Here is a 15,875-nt window from a genome sequence, read left to right as displayed (position 1 = left end):
GAAAACATAGGCTTTGAGCTCATATAGGATGCAAACTTATGTGTACATATATGATTATAAAACTAGTACTACATAACATAACTCACAGATTTTCTGTACTACAATAATCTATCTAGGCAGTAAATAATGAGCTGTCAGTAACTACAAATATGACTAGGTAATATAGGAGAAAACCTAGGACTGAGCAAATGCAATATCTGTTGAAGCAGCAGAGGTAAATTAAATGTGAATTAGTCTTAGTTAGGCTATGAACAACATATCTGCAACTTACTAACACACATGCAAAATCTAACATAAATAACTCACAAAGGACCCCGAATATCAGCATAAGTAAATATGATGCTGGTTGTACAAGGTCAATTAGTAAGGCAATGCTTTCCATAAGTAAGGACTATACAACATTTTAATGAAATTATTGATTTTAATGCCTCAAGTTCTGCCTATATGTCAGGCTTCTTATTTTAACCATGTCCTTATCTGCACTAGATCGCCAAATAATGGGACATACTAACCAGTAGCATCAGATGCAACAATAAACAAACAACATCAAGGGTTTGACAGATATAGTATTGGCATCCCTTTAAATTATTGTTTGGAACTGACAGGAAGCGTAGCAAGCATGTGTACAGCATTGATCAAGGCAAATGCCGACAAGCTTAAAACAACCTTTTAAGTTATCAAAGAAGCCAGGCACATAATGCAGAAAGGATAGTTAGCAATCAAGCAATATTAGTTAGCGTATTGTTTATATGATTAATCTGAGGAGTCATCGATAGCTAACTGCTTTGTAAGCGGAGCCAGGTCACTCATAACGCTGGAAGTTGGTGTATCGAAGAGACAGTTAGTAGTTTTGGCATCATAGGAGCAGCATACCGCATGGGAACCACAGGAAGTCACCCAGCATGAAGATCCCCCAAATCACTAAGGCTGGATACAACAAGGTTCCCAGTTAAACCAAAGAACCAATGTCACACAAATAGATCCCGTAGGGATATGGGACCAACAACCCTGTGCTCTTCTGTAGATGCCCAGCTACCTTGTAAAATGAAGCCAGGACTGGAGCAGATATATCCGGTGCATGAAGAATTATGTTCAAGACTCCAGCAATTATAGTGAAAGTATTAAAGAAATATTGCAGAGTATAGGCACATTACAGAACAGGAGAGTTGTTGAAGGCTTTAAGAAAAGCCTCTTGCTTCTTTCGGGGTGTTGACTGTGTATTTATTTTCATTATAAGAGAAGATCAAGGCATTCGGGTATCGCATCTGGAACTTGATATTTTTCTTAATCAGGTCTGCACAAAACAGAGCCAAATTTTGCCTGTTTAATTTAATTGGGAGAGGCAAGTCCTTAGAGAAAGTGAGTTTGTGTTTGTTCCAGATAAAATATTTTTGTTTTTTTGCAGCCATTAAAATTTTTTGAGTGTCCTGGAAGTTAAGTACCTTAGTGTAGATTTGACGTGGGGTAGATGAGTCTTGACGTTTATGCATGGCCTTGTGTGCTCTCTCTACAGCTAAGCCAGTAGAATGACTTTCCGAGCCTAGTAAAGCTTCAAAGATTTGCCTGGTGTTTGACAATAAATTGTGGCTATCATAGGTCTCTGGGAGACCTCTGATTAGTATGTTATTGTGGTGACTTCTAGCTTCCAGGTCCGTTACTTTAGATTGTAGATCCGATAGCATTGTAGCTTTAGTGCGTAGTTCTTCAGACAAGGATTGGATCAAGACTTCATTAGCCTGATTCTTGTGTTCAAGAGTGTCCACTCTTTCCACAATTTGGTTGATAGTTTTGCCAAAATTGGTTAGTTGATCGGAGAATCCTTGTATGGCAAGATGTATAGGTTGAAGCACTGATTTAAGCTCATCTAAGTGGAAGTTGGCTTCAGTTTTACTTTTAGCACTTGATTTGTTGAGATCCGCTGATTGTTTAGTGATTGTTTGTCTTTTGGAAGCCATATCTTTTTCTGGAGAGAAGATTGTGGAAAGTTTAGCTTTGGTAGATTGTGTCTCCATAGTATCCGAGTTATCAGCCATGGTCTAGATACGAAAGTTATTAGTGTGCAGTAGTTAGTCCGAGGCCCCTTGCATGCAGTGGCTAAGATCACTGGAGCGAAAATGCGATAAATCGACTCTTCTTTTGTCTGGATTAGTTAAATAGTCCTCCGATTCCGATGAATAAGGATAAAATAGTTGATTCCTTTACATAAGTCGTGAGAGTTGGTATTTAAAGCATGATAAATCAGGTGAGACTGTAGGTAAGGAAGGGAGCTCTATGGAGAGGGTGCAAACTAGATGACCACCATCTTGGAATCATGACTCTGATAATAATTAATACAACAGTCTTCAGAACAAAGTGGTGAGCTCTCAAGATTGAAATTTCCTATAAACTGTCATCAGTATATTGAAAAATACTGCAGAGTCAAGAAATAACTGTGGTAAACATGCTCATGCCAACAGCTACTCAGAATAATGCAGACAGAAAAGCAATACTTGTATTGCAAAATGCAGTCCATAAGTATGGTTAAAATACACCCATTTTGTTCATAACAGCAACCTACCTTTGCTGCAAGTCACTTGTGAAAGTAGTAACAATTTTCAAAACAAGTCAATAGCAGTATTGAGCTCTATGGATGCAAACAGTTCTCCCATGCTACAATACAAGTTCTTTACTTACATGATTACTTTTACATAGTGCAGATTCAGCCCTCTCGGCACTGTGAGTATAGAAATGAGATATAAATTCATCAGTATTTATGAATTTCACAATTTCATGTACATGCCCTACCTCTGCAACGACAAACACTGAGAATTGTTACCTGCTGAGTGCTTGCAAGTGTGAATGATTAGTCTGACTGCAGTATCACTCAGTTTTTCACAGTCAGTCCTCTTTAATGTACACTTACTGAGGATATGTCAGAGAAAAGGGACCTACAAGAAAGCTTGTAACTACCATTGACTAACTTTGGAGATCAACATTCATAACATTAAATGAATTCTTCACACAGTTTCCACCTCTGAATATAATTGTGTCTACAATTCTAAGAAATTAGATTACTCATTGAAACGTATGTCAGGTGCAAGGCAAAGCAGATATCAGAAAAAAACGACCCAAATCCACCATTCGATATACAGTTTAATACGATGTTCAGGACATAAACAGCATAAATCAGCAGGCAACAAAGCTTTCGAGTAAAACTCTTCTTCACATGGCAGTTTTGTTGAAGCAGTGTGGATATGGGAATGATGTTCACAAAATAAAAAAAGAAGAAAAAAGGTACAGTGTTCACTTTATTTTATATTGTTTGAGGAAAAATATCTCTTCTGTTGCCAGTATCACAGCCTTCCACACATCTAACTGCAAATTACACAAGACAAAGGTCAAAAATTGGTTCTGTAGCACTTGTATTATCAGTTGATTTTAAGTCACATCTTAAGTATATGTAACCTCTTCACATTATAACTGTGTGTGTGTGTGTGTGTGTGTGTGTGTGTGTGTGTGTGTGTGTGTGTGTGTGTGTGTGTGGTATATACACTGATAAAAATCTCAAGTGTTTTATGCCCTGATGTCCTGATGGTTTTGTGTGTGTGTGTGTGTGTGTGTGTGTGTGTGTGTGTGTGTGTGTGTGTGTGTGTGTGTGTGTGTGCGTGTGTGCGCGCGCGCGTGTGCACATGTGAACATAATGTTTAAGGATCATATGTTTGTGTTGAACACAACAAAGATGAAGAAATATCAGAACTGTGTATCTTTCCATGTTTCATATTTCCTATAGCTCAGTAATATTTTAATTCTTTTATTTTATTTTATTTTCATCATTTGCATGCTGTTGGGCATTGCACACTCTAGACTGGCAGTGGTCCTTAACACTGAACTACAGCTCACTTCCTTAGGAAAAAAGTGAACAATTTAATTTGAGCTATCTTCTGTAGCATAAACTAGTCTGGCACCAATGTGTGGATGTCAGCACTCTAAATAGTACTAGGTGAATAAATTCCCCCTGTACAGTGTGTGAACTTTAGTAGCCTGGGTAGTACTTTCTCTGTGGCACAAGGTGCAAGTGCAGGGAGTTTACAGAAAAAAAGCCAGGTAATGCAAAGGTTTGATTTGAATTAAAGGGAAATTTTGAAGAGAGGGAATCTGAATAGGTATTTACACATATTTTGTTTTATCATTGTGTTGCTGTTTGAAAATCAACTATTCTCAGTATTGTTAACAACATGTGAGCTGTTGTCTGCCGCTTTTCCATGATTTGGCAGCATCTACAGTTCTGATTTGGTGCGTCAGAAATTAAAGTTCTGATTTGTCAAGAAGATGTGAAAAGAATGAATGTGTCACTGTAATGCATTTCTTAATATGGTCATTGCTAGATATACCATTTGACTGATGTAATTTTTGTTTAATGTTTTCTATCTTTTTAAAATTTTTTTAATGCCTTTTTTCAATTATGCTCCAATTGGCAGTGCACAAACATGGTTTACCTAATAATGAAAAACGTGAAAAACTTAATTTGGGCCTCATTCTGTAGTGCAAACAAGCTTGGCACCGTTGTGCTGATGTCACCAAACTGGATGGTACTAAGTGAATAAATTCCACCTATCAAGTAACTTTCTCTGTGGCACAAGGTGTAACTGCAGTGATTTTGCAATACTAAAACAAAAGATGCAGAGTCTGATTCCAGTTAACAAATACTTTTACAGAGAAGGTCAGAATGGCATTTGTCACAATATTTTGATTAGAAATATCACAGTAAATGCACATTATTATAATAATGATGTTTATTGCAGCAAATGTAGCCTTACTGCTTGCTACAGAAGCCTAATATAATGTGTGTCAGTTACATTAAACATGACAATGATGATGTTTTAATGTAAAATGCACATGCATAGGTATGATGTGCACAATATTTTTGTTATAATTCTTATTAGTTATCACATATCATAAGTATGCATTTATGACAATATGTCTTGTGAAGTATGTATGCAACCTAGCCCATCATATGTTACGTGAGTCATGGAACTGCATGCATCAGTAATATAGTTACAAACACAAATACTGCCTTTTATATATAAACAGTCCCATAACTAGGTAAAGTTTAGACATAAAGGCATTTGTTAAGTATATCTCCATTCATTTTTATATTTGTATACCTGTAATTACCATCTTAAAAAGTAATTTCTCCTGTAGCACTGATAGCTAATAATCAAAGTTTTACCTTTCTCTTTCTCATGGGTTAGATTCCCAGTTGGTACTGCTCAATCTCAGTAGTGTGCAAGTCCCAACAGCACAATATATCACACTTCCTACCATTTTTCTTCCAAACAGCCATGAATATAACCAACAACATAAAGCATATCAGGGTTTAACACTGGAGCATCTCAATACTTTGAGCATCAGGAATGGCCAAGTGTCACTACCATTTTTAACACCTTTTGTGCTTATTGATGTACTCAGAGCCAGAGCATCTGGCAAGCCATTGCTGTGCTTTCAGTTGTGCAAATGAAGCTAAGAAAGCTGTGCATCTTTGTACATAAGCAGTTATATGCAAGATCTCAATTGGGCATCAATTCATACCCATATTTCTGGTTTAACTGTTGTAGACATGGCTAGTGATGGTATAGATGGTGTTCTGTTTAGAACACAAAGGTGGAGAGATGACGAGTCCTGGATTTTTGTGATACTCCTCATGAAGTGCTACATCCAGAGGTTACTACAGGAGGGATATACCAGGTCTCAGTATAAGGCTGAGGCTTGTAATAGCTTGGCCAATGCTGTCTCCAGTGCAACTGGCATCCCAGCACTGGGGAAAATGTCAACACCACTGCAGTGACATGAAGAGGCATAAGAGGGACCTTCTCAGCAAATGGAAGGATAAATTTAAGACTGCAAATACCCCTATGTTGTGTAAGTATACTGACCAGCACCTGTCTTTGATATGGCATTAGTTAGTCAGGCAACTCATTTATCCATCATGCTTTCAAATCTTTTCTATACTGTACAGCTGCAGCAGAGATAGCAAAACATCATTAGGTGTATCAGGAGAAATGATCATGCCTCAGAGAGGCACAGGGTAAGTATTCATCAGGACTAAATGGAAAATATAGAAGTATTCTCAGTACATCACTGTATATCATCTTGAGCAGGCATACCTTAACTTTAATATCAAGCATCCGTGCCTGTTCCAATAGCTCATGGTTATTGCATTAGACAATGACTACATCAGATTTATTGTATGTGGGCTCAATACCCAGAACCAGATAATATATTTCTTTACACTATAACAATTCATTAAATATTTCAACTTCAATACTGCATGCCATTGGCAATTCAATAATAGCAAATGCAATTATTTAACTTAGAAAGCAGATATCTGATATAGCACAATGAAATATGTGATTCTATTAATCATGACTGATTGATTTTATGACACATAATGCCTTCCCATCATATCTGGATGTGGCCAAGGTGTATGTACATATTTATCAATTGTTTTATGTATTGAAATAATTATGCAATCTGAAATGCATTTATCTAATTCTCTCTATTTTTGTCTTTCCAACCCTGTTTTATGTGTTGTTGTTTTATATATATATATATATATATATATATATATATATATATATATATATATATATATATATATATTTCATTGCTGCTAAAACAAAATGACCATCAGAACAGGGAGGTAGACCTACCACTGGGGTTTTTCCCACCATACCTCCACAGACAGCACCACTACAGCCAGCACAGATACCCAGCACATCTGTGTCGCAACCTTTCAGCATTGCCTCCACACCTCCTGCCCTACCTGCTCCATCTATGTCAGGTAGCTCTTCCCTGGTTGCTGGTGCAGTGGTACCCTCCAGGAGCAGTAGTAGGGGAGATGATGATTTTGCTACCTATCAGGAGCTGACAGGGATGGTGGAGGGCATAATAGAGAAAGGCCTCAGTGCCCAAATCAGCAGGATTGAAAATGTTTTGTGTCTTATTGCCAAAATGATGTCATGTCCAGCACTGACACAGGAGACAGTGATGACATTTATGAGGTTGAGGACTAGATTCTCACTATTTGCAAGCTAGGCATGGATGGACCTCAAGGTTCCCTACCTATCCCCAGTAATGTTGTCCCCCAACTCTTTATGTCCATAACCATGCCCATCTGTTCTGTATGTCTTGTAGGTCTGTGCTTGCTATCTAACCTTCCTATTCTTAGGCATGGGACACCCAACCCTTTGTGCCCATCTCCATCCCTGTCTGTTTTGTATGTCCTGCATGTCTGCACCTACATACCCTACCTACCTGACTCTCCCATTCCTACATACCTTCCCCAACATTCCTCTTGGTCCCCCAAAAGATGGGCACCTGTCCAAGAAAACAAAATATGCCCCATACATAGATCTCCACTTTACCTATGTGCCATCTTGACATACCTGATTTGGTCCAAATGGCTATACAACATTAATCTGTTAGTGTCACCCATCCTTAGTGGATGGATTTCCAAAGTCATGAAAATGTGTGTACAATAATTACATTTATGTTCTAAAGAAGTAGATAGTAATGATGCTGTCCCAACACTCTCTCACAAATTCCTTTATTCTTTCTCCTGTGTCCTACCCACTGCCTGTCACCCCCATTTCACCACTGTGTTATCAACCCCTTTTTTATGTATTTAATGGGGTCAAGAAATAGAACCACACAATGTACATTGCCAGAAATGGCCCATTGAAAAGCATTTACTTTTTGTCATCAGCATTTGCATAGAGGTTGGCATCACACATCAATGCTGAGTAATGTTGAATTACACCTAACTTCCTATGGCAAAAGCTGAAGTTACATTTGTGCTAATGTGCTAAAATCTGCTGCTCTATGAGAATACAGACTAAAGGCACCATTGTGAAACAGTTACGGTAACAGTTCTTAGGCTGCTGGATGCAATACACTAGGAACTTCCTATGTGATGTGCTGAGTTAAATTCCTCTGTCTATAAAATGATGGTTTTCATAGTATCATGGGTTCGTTTACAGCTTTAGGTCAAATTATAATTTCATGACATTTTGTATTCCTATCAGATGGTTAACTGAAAATGTTTGTATTTATCTCCCTTTCTAGCATTACAGTAACATTTCATATGAATAGTGCAGCAAGAAAGCATTTTCAAAAACATTCTATCCCCAAAGAGAGATTTAGGAAGCCACCCTCATCCTACGTTTGTCTTAATGTTGGTTGCAATCTCCTACCCCCCCTTTTGCTTCCTATAGTAGGGCACGTTATTGTATAGAGCATGACAGATTAATATTGAGGAAATAGGTAAGAGTAACACACCATAAGAAGGTTGTACATGTCCCAGGAAAACTGTTGCAATTCCTCTCTTTATCTTTCTGTTCACCTGTTCATCTGCAGTAAGTTGTCACAGTCCTTCAATTTTGTGATTTAAAGGATATGAAGTAGAAGTCCCTTTATGGTGTGATAAAATAGACAGACTCTGGCATAATTTCAAGGAATTAGCTGTATTACTGACTGTTTTCAGTACAATGTTTTATATGTAACTATTGCCTACATATTGTTAAGAGCCACCATTTTCCTGCTTCAGTCATAATCTACTTTTCCCCTGCCTTCTTCTCCAACGTCTATGTATATTCTCCTTTCTCTGCCATTAACCTGCCATCTCTGCATTTGCACAATGTCTGGTTTCGAGCACGAACTGCAACTGAGGCTAAAATGGAAGTACACAGCTTACGGCAAAACTTGTGTGTTTTTGCCTTCGGACACAATACTCTGGTGCCCTTCACACTACTGTGCATAGCTAATTATAATCAGTTTAATCATTTGTTGAACAAACTGAAGAGTTGAATGTACAGCATATTGTTGTCATGAAAGTATTGAAGAATAATACACAGATTTTACTTTTCTGCAATCTGTTGTCATGTTTGAAGTTTGAGAAGTAGTAGTTCCTATGTGGTGTGTTTAGATAATAATTTGGTCTATGAAATGAACGGTTGAAGGCAAAGGTTGCCAGGAGTGAATTCTAATAGACCATAAAGTAAGGAAGACTCCTTTATGAGTGATTGAAATAAAATGCGCACCCATTGACTTTAGTCTGTAGATTTTTCTTGGAAAACTGTCAAGGTTTAAATCCAGATAAATGCCAAACTGTTTCTGAATGTTTGGTATGAGTTATTGGGTGCAACTGAAGGCCACACATTTTCTTAACTCAACATTACCCTGTTATTGTATTAATGTGCTTGCTTCCTATTGTGAAGACTGTCTTGTACAGATCTTGCCTGAATAATTACAATAATAAAGCAAACAGTAACACAACACAAATATGTGCAGAAATGAATCATAAAACAATTGCTTATTATATCTATATGTGTATTCCTCTCACCAATAGTCTACCTCATCCCACCTGTTCTATGTCATCAAATCAACTTTCTTGACTCAAAAATGTTTCCATAAACCATGTTTCCACCAGTATTAACATGCATGGTGCCTCATCTGTATCATAATACACCTATTGCATACATATAAGGATTGAAGAACTGCAGCAGTCATGACAAATGTGTAAATCATGACACCTGAAACATGACCATAAGACATATCTGTTCTGTATTCTATCAGATTCAGATATGGCTGTATGTGTCTACTGCTTATTTGTGTGAAAGTCGGCAGAGAGTGTCATAGATTACTGCTAATTCCCATTCTGCTTTTCAAAACATCAAGATATGAATATGCATGCACTGATACTTTGTCATCAGCAGTGCAATTGAGCTTGCCAGTGTTCTAGTGCTGCACTTCAGGCAAGAGAGTAAAAAAATATTTACAACAAATAATTATTTGTTTAGGTCATACAATATCTGCATGCCTTTACTGAATCTTGATAAGAAGGTATCTGGATTTCAGAGTGATGTTGACAAAGTTAAGTCAGTCTGTTAATATATGTCTGAACTCTAATGGTTACACTTGCAACTGTGTTACAATGTTGGGTAACCGATTCACACATAATCCATTACTGTTCTTCTGCAGTACACTGTCATATTTCAGAACTGTCTGTTTGTCTTGTCAATGCACATTGTGTATGCATGAGATAAGACGAGTGACAGTGGCACTATAAATGTTTACCATTTTCATGCAATCATCCTGGAAAAGACTGGCAGGAATGCTTGACTGATAAACTACTAGTTTACAACTGCAATTGTCATCGTCATCTCATACTTTGAAACAGGTGTGTGTCCCTAACAGTAACACAGTGTACATGAATGATAGTATAGAAATGTTAGCAGAAAAGTATGCCAGTACATGGGATAAGTGCAGTGCTGTTACGTTGGCCTGTCCACACACATTCATTTGTCCCAAAACCTGTGATGCACAGTACCAGTCACTCCAAACAGTGAAGTTTTACTTAGTAAAAATGTGCATTTTTTTTTACATCTTTGAAGTCAGACTTCTCCTGTGGTGCTTGTGACTACTATTGTGTTCTGTAGGTTCATAAGTAAATACTAAACCAACTTCCCTGAATGGTTATTTTAAACCTAGCCAATAAGTAGATGTCAGAATCAAACTTCGCACATTGTGTCTATGAGGTGAAGACCTTAACCATTATGCCAAACCCACCCATTTTCATGTGAGCCATGGAAGGTGTTTAATCCTTGAGCTTTGAACCTTAGACCACTCAGCCATCCAGACACAATTAATTCAACTACGTAGTGTGTAAATAGAACCCACAGCCTCCTGCATCAAAGGCTAGTGTGCTATCACATGCTACAAGACTCTCCACTACACACTGTGTAACTAAATAGGTTGGACATTCAATTCTTGATTATATAGGTGGACTGCATTCCTGGAGAGTGCACAAGTGGGATTCCATTTGTCTGGAGAAGGACACAACTGCTGTTTAGACTTCTAAGTCAGAAATAAACAAACAGAAGTTCAATATACCTCAAAATGATCATGCATACAGGTCCAGATAAATTATTAGTTAGAATTTTTAATTGTATGTGTGTTGCTAGCATAGAGTGATAAAGCTCTGACTATCACCCAGATGGCATTAGTTTGAGAAACATTCTGGGTGCTTGACAGCACAGATAGAGAGGATGGGCATACTTATCTTGGGGGATGATGGAGGAGCAAGCATACTAGCATGGTTTAATTGCCTTGATGGGGACTGGAGAAACAGCTGGCAGGAGCTGCCTGAGAGAAGAGGAGTCATGGTGCTGGTATCGGCCCCTTGTGAAAGTGAAGAATGGTCCAGCACAGACACTCATTGTATGTCCCCCATTCTGGGTTCTACTGGGTATGTGCAGGGGATGGGAAATAGGTAAAAATGCTTCCTTAACAAAAGTATGATACTGCTCCCGGACTCTTTGATCTCCTCACTGGCCCTGAACATTGAAATGAAGAGTTTCCAGTAAACCCACTGATCAAGGAGAGGGATCAGGATCTGCTGTGAGGAAATCAAACAGATAAAAAAATAAGAATTCTTCCTTATGTCATTTAACTCGTTTAAGAAGATATTCTGTATTTTCTTTGTGCAGAATTAAAGTTGTTTGTATGTTTGGTTTTACAAAGTGCATTGCTGAATTTTATTTATTTTAAGTAGAGTGTTTTATTATTCAGTTTTAAGTGCATATGGCTAGTGAGTTGTTTATGACTAACATAAAGGTATATGTCTTTCAGTAATAACTGTTGACGTCATCCTTCTGAAGAGTTACTACTGAAGCATTGATACTTGGCAAATATTTAAAGGTTAAATTATTTTAAGAAAAAGCATCTATTGTGCTGTTGTCATGCTAGCATGTTTACTTCAAAGACAGTCAAGAGACTGTTGTTACTAGAGTGAAACCACTAACCCCCCTAAGAAATATTGAGTGTTGTTGTGCAAAATAATAACATTACTCTGGAAGGCAATGGGTTCACGCTGAGATGGTTAAAATCCTGAGTTATTACAACTCTGCCTTGTAGCTATACAATGTGAAAGGTCAGTATCAGATCATCGAAGTGTTAATACTTTGAATGGTCTAATATCGACCTGAAAACAGCGAACGCTGAAAATAGCGAAGCTGCAGATAACCGAATTTTATCCTAGGGAAAGAATTTGGTTGTCCATTTCTGTGGCTTCGCTATTTTCAACACTGTGGTAGAAAGTTACGTGTTAGGTTTAGGTAAGTGTGCGATTGTGTGGACATTAGGGTTAGGGCGGGGTATGTGATTTAGGGTCAGGGCGCAGGTGAGGTGAGTGTGCAATAGTGAAAGACTTTAGAGTTAGGGCGGGGTATGTGAGTTAGGGTTAGGGTGTGGGTGAGGTGAGTGTGCAATAGTGACAGACTTTAGGGTTAGGGTGGGGTATGTGAGTTAGGGTTAGGGCACGGGTGAGTTGAGTGTGTGATAGTGATAGACTTTAGGGTTAGGGCGGGGTATGTGAGTTAGGGTTAGGGCGCGGGTGAGGTGAGTGTGTGATAGTGACGGGCCTCAGGGTTAGGGTTTGGGTTAAGGATAGTGGATAGATAGTACTGTATGCACAGTTTAGTGTAGGGTTAGATGTAGGATTTTAAGTGTATGTGTGTGGATTGCTGTTTTTTGGTGTGCTTGTGTTGTGTATGTGTTTTTTGGAACAGTGAATTTTTTCCCAGGGAAAAAATTTGCTGTTCTGAGCTTTCAATGTTTTTAGATTTCGTGGTTAGAAGTTCAAGGCTGTTGTATTCGATGATGTGCTGTTTCGTTGAACTGATATAGACCCCAATGGGAAGCTTAGTTGGGTGTGGAAGTTGAGGGCTATTATCTAAGGCAACAGGTATACTTATTACTGTATTTCTCCATAAATAAGACCTAACCAGAGAATAAGGCCTAGCATGGTTTCCCAGGGGGCCATGATATAAGCCCTACCCCAAAAATAAGCCCAAGTTAAGATCGTCAACAACATACGATGGACGTGTTGAGTTATAAAATAATAATATTACTGATGCCTGTTGACTGAGGTTATCATACTCTGCTCACCATTTTTAGACCATTCGGACACCCATCTTCTTCTCTTTGCAGAAAGTCATAAGATTCTTTCCCCGGGAGTCCACCACAATTCTTACTGTAACCTTAATCCTCGCTCACACTTGACAGTTGATATCCTTGGCCCATCAACACTGGCAAGTGTGCTTTGATTGGTCAAAGTACAGACAACGCACGTAAAATGTGCGCACTTGATAACGAACGGGTGTGGTTGTGTCTTCTCAACCATCTCCATTTTGTGTTGCCAAGCCTGTCTCGTAAGTCTTCAATTACCCCCCCGACAAGATGAGTGCAAAAAGAAAGAGCTATTCTGTCGAGTACAAGAAAGGAATCATGGAGGATTCCCGGGTAAAGAATCTGATGGCTTTCTGCAAAAAAAAGAAGTTGGATCTCCAAATGGTCCGAAAATGGTGAGCAGTGTACGATAACCTCAGTCAACAGGCAGACGAGGAAAATGCTAAGGAGTGCAAGTGTGGATCAGGTCGACAACCATTATTTCCTGAGCTGGAAGACATCATCTGTGAATGGATTGCTAATAGGAGCGCAAAGAGTTTGGTTGTGCACAGGGCTGATATTCAAGAATTTGCCCTTGCAATGGCACCACAGTTAGAAATATCCCCTGAAGAATTCAAAGCATCACAACATTGGCTGGATGGCTTCCTTCAGTGATATGAGCTGTCTCTAAGAAGATCAACAACACTGTTCAAGCTGGAAGATACTAAAGTTATTAAACGTGCACTTGGATTCAAGTCCTTTGTTGATGGCATCGATTTTTCTAAATACCAATTCTTCAACATGATTGCTATGGATGAAACTGCAGTGTTTATGGGCCAAAGATCTCAAACAACAATTGATCAGAGGGGTGCCTTGTCAATCTACTTTCCCTTCACTGGTTACGAAAGTGCACGTGTTACCTGTATTTTGGCAATTCATCTCCATGGAAAGAAAAGCCCGCCTCTAATCATTAGTAAGGGCAAGAAAGATAAGCTTGATCGTGTTTCAGGCATTTACATTCTTGAAACCAAAAAAGCCTGGTGCACACAAGCAGTTATAAGGAAGTGGGTTGATGTAATGTCCCACTTGTTTTGCGAGGTGGCGAAAAAGGTCTGCTAGTCTGGGATTCAGCCAGCATTCACCACGCTAAAGACATGAAGAACTTCCTTGCACAGATAAGAATATATCAAATAATGATTTCTGCAGGAATGACTGCCTATCTCCAGACTCTTGATATTGCAATAAACAAGCCATTCAAGGACCATTTGTGCATGGAACTCAATGACTACATTGAAAATAGAATGGAAAGAAATCAGCGTGGAAGCTTTGTGAAGCCTAGCCTGCAAGAGGTCATGACTTGGGTGAAGAATTCATATGATAAAATCACTGAAAGCTGTGTTGCCAATGCACTATGAGCAGGCTACATTGACAAGCAGTGCTCATTTAAAGAGAGCTCTATTGCTTGGCATGACAGATTGGGCCAATGGTTCCACAGGAAATGGAGTCGCAAGAAATTCAGGCTGGAATTCGGGGGCTGGAGACTTATGACAATGTTCCAGAAGAAGATGACATGACTGTATTTGAATAACTTTTCTATTTTCATGGCAACAGAATGGATTGCTTCTGCTTTCAGCTGCCAGCAAGCTCTTGTCAGTTTTTTTACTTTATTGTATTAAAGTAACGTTTCATTATCAAGGGGTAATTACAAAGTAAGGCCACTAGTTCCCAGACTTCATTTTTATGACTTTCCATCATTCTTCTGTTATGGTTTGGGTAAGGAATAAAAAAAATCACCACTCAAAAAGTGGCAGTTATCTACCTGTTTTATTCCCTCCTACAATACATATGTATTGAGATTTTTCTGCACTTTCCATTAATCATGAAATATTGCACTGTGAAAGCCAAGGTGTAAATATTCTGAAGTTGAAATGTTTGTCGCACTATTTATATCGAATTCTCACACAACTATTAATGTGTTACCTAGAACTGTTGCCCAATAACGTAAAAGTACCAAATAAATGTCAATTTGTGTACATGAATAAATGTCGATTTGTGCACATGAATAAATGTCGATTTTTATACATGAATAAATGTTGATTTTTGTACATGAATAAATGAATAAATGTAGGCTGTTGTATGGGGGGTAAAAAAGGCATCCCCTGATAATAAGCTCTAATGTGTATTTCGGGGGGGGTATAAGACCCGGTCTTATTTCTGGGGAAATACGGTATATCTTTTTAAGGTGACTCACCCCTCATATATTATCTGGTATCAGCAGTGAAAATTCAAAGCCCATGCTATTGCATAGAATGTGGTAGCAAGTGAGATGATACACCTGTTTGTCACATATCTATATATATACTGGAAGCAGCAGTGTGGATTGTGAGACCATAGCTGTGATCCATCACATACCTATGACTTTTTTATGAAAATCATATGAAAGACAAGATAGGGTGATGCCATTTGGGACTTTGCAAAGCTTGTGATGATTACTAAGGATTGAAAAATGTGAATCAGCTGCTTTTTTTTGTTGTTGTATGAGACTTTCACAGCTGTTGGTCACCAGGAGCCACTCACTCAAATTTTGTTTCTTGTAGATGAGATTCTATGAACTCCTGTGGGGTGAAGTTGAATGAGAACAGAAAATTCCTGAAAAGGCAAAGACTGTCCCTCCTGACTGAAACTGCAGGAAACCCCTTCAGTGTTCCCATATATTTATATACATGTAAGCACCTTGAAGATGTAAACAACACAAAATGTCTAAATGGAAAATAGAAGGAGGCTACTGAAGGGTTACCATATGAAAACACTCTTTGGAGATGAAGGGGTTTAGGACTGCTATGTCTTACATGCATCCTAGGTCCCTTATTTACTTTGGAACTAAAAAGTAA

The sequence above is a fragment of the Protopterus annectens genome, chromosome 4.part1 (assembly GCF_019279795.1).
Source record: "Protopterus annectens isolate FY-2018-M chromosome 4.part1, PAN1.0, whole genome shotgun sequence".
NCBI lineage: Eukaryota > Metazoa > Chordata > Ceratodontiformes > Protopteridae > Protopterus > Protopterus annectens.
This window is presented reverse-complemented; position numbering follows the sequence as displayed.